The following is a 7463-nucleotide window of genomic DNA, read 5'->3' as shown; positions in this document are numbered from 1 at the left end:
ATCAAGATTTATCATCCATAATCTATTAGAAAGATTATTCAATTCTCACAATTTCTTTGTCGAATAGAAAAGTAGCATGCCCTTGTCTATAAATGACCGAAGAACGTGCATGTCTGGAATATTGCTGTTCAAATTAGTGACGTAAAACTTCACAAAAAAATACACATTCAACTATTAACTTTGAGGTGTCTTTAATCAATAAAAATCAAAAGCAGACACCAAACAAAAAAATAGACGGAAAACATGTGTGTATGTTAGATGATGTTGGCTATGCTATGACATATGAACAACTGTCTGAGAGAAATTGTGATACTAAAATTAAGTTCCAAGTAAGTTATACTTACACTGTAAGGCTATTTATTCAATTATCTAGGATGTGCTTGATTACAAGTCATATTGGAAAGAATTGTAATTCTATATTTCAAACAATTAAATTAGATGAAATAAATTGAATATAAAATAAAGTGTTTTGTCTGACCAAACATTATTTATTTTTAGTCGTGCATTACAACGATCAAAAATGAAAAGCATTTATTAGTTGAATAGCTATTTAGTTGCTAAAATAAATCACGCTTACTATTACCGTGATGATATGTTTGCTTTAACTGATTAATGTTCATAATAAAAAATTGCTGTAATTTGATCAAACTATTTTTGCTTTTTTTTATTTTTGACTATGGATTGTATAATTTTAAACAGGTAACCTACTCTTAGGTAGGACATTCTGGTATTCGATTCAATAGACAATCGTCAGAAGTAAAATAAAGAACATATTGGGTACAATTTTTAGGAAAAGTCAATTTATTTTCCGAATGTTCTGTCGTGTATAGAAAACATAAAACAGTAAATATTTTTCATGAAGTTTGTACAGATTAAAGCTTTTATTTACGTTGCTTTTACCTGACCGAGTACCAGGATGTTCAACTAACAGAGAAGGCAACCTGTTGGAATAATACACCTCCGGATTCAAAGGTCGATGTTATGGAAATTGTCTATTGATAATTTTGACATTTTCAACATTTGTTATATTCCTACTCCACATTAACATGTCAACAGCAAGGGATATTGAATGACGGCGTTGAAGACTCGTTTTTCGTTTATTTCGTATCTTCGATTTTACACAATCATATCATGTACAAACGAAATGATTATTTAGAAATGGCCTGATTGATATATCAAGTTGCAATTCGATAAAATAAAAGACATAAATATGTCTTTTCATGTGAATAAGTGTAAACTAGTTTATAACATATTTCTATTTATGGATTGTTTAAATAAGCAGTGTTTGCGCATATTTAGACGACAAAGCCAACTTTATATACGATAATCCTGTAAACAACCTATATTTTTAAAAATATTGAACAAGATGCATGAAAAACAAAATAAAAACCTGAGAGGCAGACGTTCAACAGTACAGTAAATCATTTTTAGGATCTAGGAGATATTATACGTGTTTGTTTTGAAATAAAAGAAGAAAGATAAATCATATAATTATACGATATTTTTCACACATTACCTTTGTACCATGCAAAACAAAATCAAAGACACGGTTTATCTAAAAGTTCTGTTTCAGGTATGCGATGTTCTGTTAAAGGAGTACAAAAGGGTTCACATTACTGGCACTGGTAAACGAGGCGATCATGGAGATCTTGTCCTCTGTTCGGCATGTTGTGACGGCATTGGATGTAACAAAGATCAATGTAGAAACCTTATCAAAAGTATGTTTGTCAAATCATACTTTTGAAATAAGTAAAAAATATTTAAAAAAAAAGTCGAACAAGAGGAAATTTAAAGTTGTTTCTGTTGTAAAACACTACTTCAGTTTGTCTCCCTTGTGCACAATGGTATCTAGGAATAACTACCGATTTAAGGTTCATTTATTAAAATTTGGAATATGCTAGATTAACCAAATTAAACGCATATGACTCTAGACGGTCATGATTGCACGATCTTCGCTCTTTTTACCTTTATTTATTATATGATATGTTTGAATGTCAAAAGTTGTTATTTTCTAGCACATTTGTAAAGTAAACAGTTTACTTGTTTCGACACTTTGCTTCTATCATAAATTGTGTGTGTCAGATTGCACTTATACAACATTTGAGTGTGTTAAAATGTATGTGTTACCACTCTCTGAATGTTATGTGGCAAAACTCTGAAGAAGAAAGAACTAAGCTATTCATCAGCCTATTAACATCTTGGCCTCATCTTGTTCAGATAAAATGGCAACGGTAACGTTATGCATTTTAATGAAAGCGTTTTTCTGTAAATACATGTAAGTCTTTTTAAGTTTGATAACTATGTATTGACTAAAGTATAAGCCTTTCAAATAATACAGCGTTTCTGCCAAACCGATGTCGTAAAGTCAATACATGTAACATGTATTATGTCATTGACATGATACAATGGGAAACAATTTTTGAAAAAAATCAACAGATGATAATCAAATATGATGGAGAGTAATTAACGAATACATCACAAGCTTCTGCTTTTGGACAGGTATCAGTATTAACTGGTGTTTCAAAATTGCTTGATTCAAGATATCGGTTCAAAGCGAAGCAAAACAGCATACAGAAACAATACACACTAAACCATTACAATTGTACTCACGAAAACCAAAAATTGAACTTCAATGTAATATAGCTATGTGTATGTTTGTTTCTTTATACATGTTAATAGTCCGCTTTTAATTTCTCATTGGAGATATCACATACTCTAGTGATTGACGCATGCAACATAATTTTTTCCAACTTATGAACAAACAAATGTTTACCAAATTTAACAGTGTCTATTGTTTTTATGTCACCAGAAGGCATACATAGTATGTATTGATACTCTCTATTTCCTTTATTTTTCGAAATGAAAGATACAAATTATGTTCACCAAAAAAAGACACAAAACAACGGACATATGTAATGTATATTGTTAGTAAAGCTGCTCTTATTATTTTGCAGTTCAACCATGCTTCAACTCTGCGATTTGTGGATGACTATAGCAATAACAATTGTTATCATTTAACATGTTTAAGATAGAAAATAAATATACAACTTACAGGACAAGTGTCTATACATTTATTAAGACGAAACTTACGACTTTTAAAATGTCAAATATGTATATATATATATATATATATATATATATATATATATATAGAAATCTAGATATGGTGTACTAAAGAAATATTGACACCGAATGTTTGTGGCGCAACATCGTAGCCACAAGTTAACAAAATATTTTTTTTCTGTGACGTATTAAATTTATATTCAGATCCATTTTGTTACATCTTGTGATCAATTTTATTTGGCAATTGTCAATGGCAGTCAGCAGGGTTAAAGAACATCAGTTGTTCGACCTGTTAGTCAAATGCGTTTTGTTTAAATATACTTTTTCACTTTTTTGGTCTTTTGGAAAATGTTGTTTGTGCTGTTTTTAGACCCTTCTACAACGAAATTTGTTTGACATGCACACGTATAAAAATTGCGGTTTTTATCCAACGCAATCATAGGTTTGAACGTAGTTTTCAATTTAGACTCGTTTATATATATATATATATATACAACTCGTCTTAACATCAACCCAACACCCAACAATGTTAGATTAGTAAATTTGCTTTCGCAAATTTTTGGTTCTTCCCTCGCCAGGATTCGAACCCATGCTACTGTGATATCGTGACACCAAATCGCCTGCACTGTAACGTCCCGCTAGACCACACGACCACCTGGGATTCATATATATACAAATTTACAGATCTAACATTGTTGGGTTGATGTTTAGACGAGTTGTATATACATTATGTACACAGCCATGTATCACCATCATTGATGGCGATCCGATGGATACATCTGTTGTAGGGTTGTCACTGACACAGACGTACTTATGAATATAATTATTTTCTGTGACTGTATCTTACATTAATTTGTAGGATCCTTTACTATAGATAATTTAGCTGATCTGTAACAATAACATCTTCATGCCTTATATATCATGTACTGTAGTACGCCGCTAGATTAAAACTGACGTGGAAAGGTAACATATGGCCACCGAAAGCTCTTTTTTTGAGAGCCCAGGTGGTCGTGTGGTCTAGCGGGACGGCTGCAGTGCAGGCGATTTGGTGTCACGATATCAAAGTAGCATGGGTTCGAATCCCGGCGAGGGAAGAACCAAAAATTTGCGAAAGCAAATTTACAGATCTAACATTGTTGGGTTGATGTTTAGACGAGTTGTATATATATATATATATATATATGAAAACAAATAATAATAAAAAGTAAACCATAACCGTCATAAATACGTCGTTTTACATTCTACAGGACTAGTTTCATTTTCTTTATACTAATACATAAAATGAATGTCGTTCATTGACTTATCTATCAACATTGTACATGTAGTTTAAACATATAACCAACAATGCAAAAGATGATGGTATGCACATTAAACAAGCCAGTTTTTCAACATTTGTGAAGCGCTTGTTATACCAATACAAATATAAGATAATCTCTCATTCTTAATTGAAATAAAATATTTTACATTTAGTATTAAAAAAAATCCAATTGTCTGATATAAAGCTAACCTTCGTCGATTCGGTCTGTTTTATTTTAGTCCGGTATTTCTTTTTTTTCAACACGCAAACGTAATATATTTAAGACTTTCAATGAATTTGTTTTCTACGGCATATATCTAGGTGTCCAATGAAGGTAAAACAAACAAACTTAATAAATTGATATAGAACGTTGTGCAAAGAATCCATGTTAACCGATGTTATACAGATACAATTGTTCTGCCTTGTTTACTATATTTAGAGGACAACTGAAAATCATTTTGCACTCCATCTGATTAAAATTCTTAGATTTTCCACGAAGTGTTCGGTTAAAAGCAACAATATACAATGTTATTCATACATTTGTATAATGACTCAGCATCAGACTTGTGATAAATATGATAAACTATGTGTTTAAAATATGCACAGAAATATAGACATAGGTTTGACAGACTGAAAACAGAGAAAAACACGAGCACATGACTCGAAAAAAAACCCTGACAACATAATATCAAAACACATAAATTCAAACAATTCTTCATCAGGTTATCGGAGTGTTTGTGATTTTAGTTTTATATAGAAAAACAACAAACGAGCAACATAACCCTGCAACAAAACAAGGTGTCACCGTGATATCTGTTACCTGGTTTTATATAGAAAAACGGCAAACGAGCAACATAAAATCTGCAACAAAACAAGGTATCACTGTGATATCTGTTACCTGGAAAAGTTAAGCAGTTTTTGTACACTGGGTGACTGCCAACTTGTGGCTCACCGTAAGTAAATAAGTTGGTAAAAAAATATATCAATGATGTAGAAAAAAACGGACGAAAGTGACGTTAAAACACAAACGTGGTCACCTAAGATAAAGAACTTCCACTTAACAGTAAAAGTCTGGCGTAAATATAGAATTTCAGTCCTGGTTTCTATGATGAGTTTGTTTGATCAATCCTTGTTGCGTTATCTATTTTACGATGTACGTCAAAATACGACGCAAACTTAAATGTATCTTCTATTTGAAGTGTGACTAGATGCAACAATAAATAAATGTTCATCCTTCCTGATAATCTCCTGTATAAATCGATGAAAATGAAAGAAAACCATTCAACATGGAGAGCATCACATTCTACATTTGAAAATGCCTGTACCAAGTCAGGAATATGACATTTCTTGTCCATTTGTTTTTTTTTATGTGTTTTGTTGTTTGATTTTGCCATGTGATTATGGACTTTCCAATTAGATCTTCCTATAAGTTCAGTTTTTTTGTGATTTTACTTTTTCCTCAGATATAATTTGTATGTCCCCATTGTAGCGGCGTGATCATTAAGGTGTACCCTTGTGCGCAGGTACGTCAGTTAAAGTTTAATAGCCCTTAACAAATCGAAAAATTGCGGACTTGTTTGTTTCCATCTCTTACTTAAATTAGCCAAAACGAAATGTGTTGACACTTATACACAATGCTTATTACCATACAATACAGATCTAATTTGAATTTGTTGATGTCAACTGTTTTGTACTGAGTTATGCCTCTTAACAAATGAAAACAAATGCTGGATTATTTGTTTTTGTACTCTCTCTCTGTCATTTGTTTGACATAGTTCATTTTGGCCTAATCACATTTTCTTAGAACATATTGATAGTGGTAAATTAATATTATTCTTGTATCAAAATCTTTATTGATAAAGTGGCTTTGTGCATCACAAATATGCCTAATGTAAATTTGGTTGCATGTAATAAGGCTGCAATTCCATGAAACATACAACAATATTATGCTGGAACACAGCTTTTTTCGTGTTTGTTATTCTTTTAATTACATGAAATTTATATACATATTTACATATATCTTCAAAAAATTAAATACTTGACTGATGGGTTGCGTTTCAAACTTTTGACTTTATACGATTCCATGCACAACTTATTCTGTTTATCAATGAGTTTTTTCTTGCCTTTTTACTAAATACACTGTTGTAATGTTAATTGTAGCTTATTTCTATTTTTTCTATCAAATTACCAGATAGAACAATAGAACATTTCAATCATGTTTGCTACCCGTTGTATGGTCCAAGGATGATTATTTTGCTAATCTATTTGAAATTTTGTGGTTTTTTTTATATTTGAGGAGAGTTGTCGTATTGCCAACATGCCTCATTTTTTATATCTATATTAACTGCAGGGTATGTCTTGTGCTGTAGATTGCCATATATTGTGTCCTCGTGCCTGAAGTGCATGTCCTTATATTTTTACAATTAAGGCTGTGTGGTTGTGAGAGACTGTCTACATATTCTGTTATATGAATGTCCTTTTTATTTACGTTGAATTTTCTGTACAAGTTTTGAATGAGTGTACAACAAATAAAATATGAAGTGTTCACCAGCCGTGACGTCGACCTAGAAGTTGCGTAAAGACCAAATCGTATGAGAGTCATGGATTTGCTTTTTTTCATGTAAGAGTGAGAAATAAACCATTTACATGTAATAGTTAAAGATATAGTATGTTTGCATGTTACGTTTTTAGTGAACCTAAACACAACAGATATATTTGTCGAAGGTAAACTTACTTTCCCTTGATGATATAAAAAGCATTTTCGAATCCAGTTAAAGATATGCATAATGTATTTAGATGTTTGTCCTTTTTAAAATAAAACGGTGTTTAAGATAGCAACGATTAATATACACAACTGCTATATTGTATTCCATGAAAACTCTCCTAAGAATGCATGAGTGTATTTTTATTTTATGTAAACAAACAAATAAATAATCACAACCCCTGTGTGATTCAATAGCATCTGAAGTGACATATATCGGCCGTTTATATTTCTTGTTATTAAATGTAGGTTCTATTGTAAATATTTAGAAAGAGAAGTTATTGATAAATTTGATAGGTCTGATACATGCACTCAAAAGCGCATTTGTCTTGCCAAAAAGTG

At 31.4% G+C, this 7463-nt stretch overlaps 1 long non-coding RNA gene across 1 annotated transcript; it reads left to right on the top strand.

The window, feature by feature from the left end:
• Positions 1 to 1579: 1579 nt before the first annotated feature.
• Positions 1580 to 3059, top strand: LOC134696979 (uncharacterized). Its single transcript, XR_010103041.1, has 2 exons — positions 1580 to 1718; positions 2955 to 3059. It is a non-coding gene; the product is annotated as an uncharacterized LOC134696979 (long non-coding RNA).
• The last annotated feature ends 4404 nt before the right edge of the window (positions 3060 to 7463 follow it).

The sequence above is a fragment of the Mytilus trossulus genome, chromosome 14, assembly GCF_036588685.1.
Source record: "Mytilus trossulus isolate FHL-02 chromosome 14, PNRI_Mtr1.1.1.hap1, whole genome shotgun sequence".
NCBI lineage: Eukaryota > Metazoa > Mollusca > Bivalvia > Mytilida > Mytilidae > Mytilus > Mytilus trossulus.
Note: the sequence above shows the minus strand (reverse complement) of the source record. Positions and strands in the feature narration are given on the sequence as shown.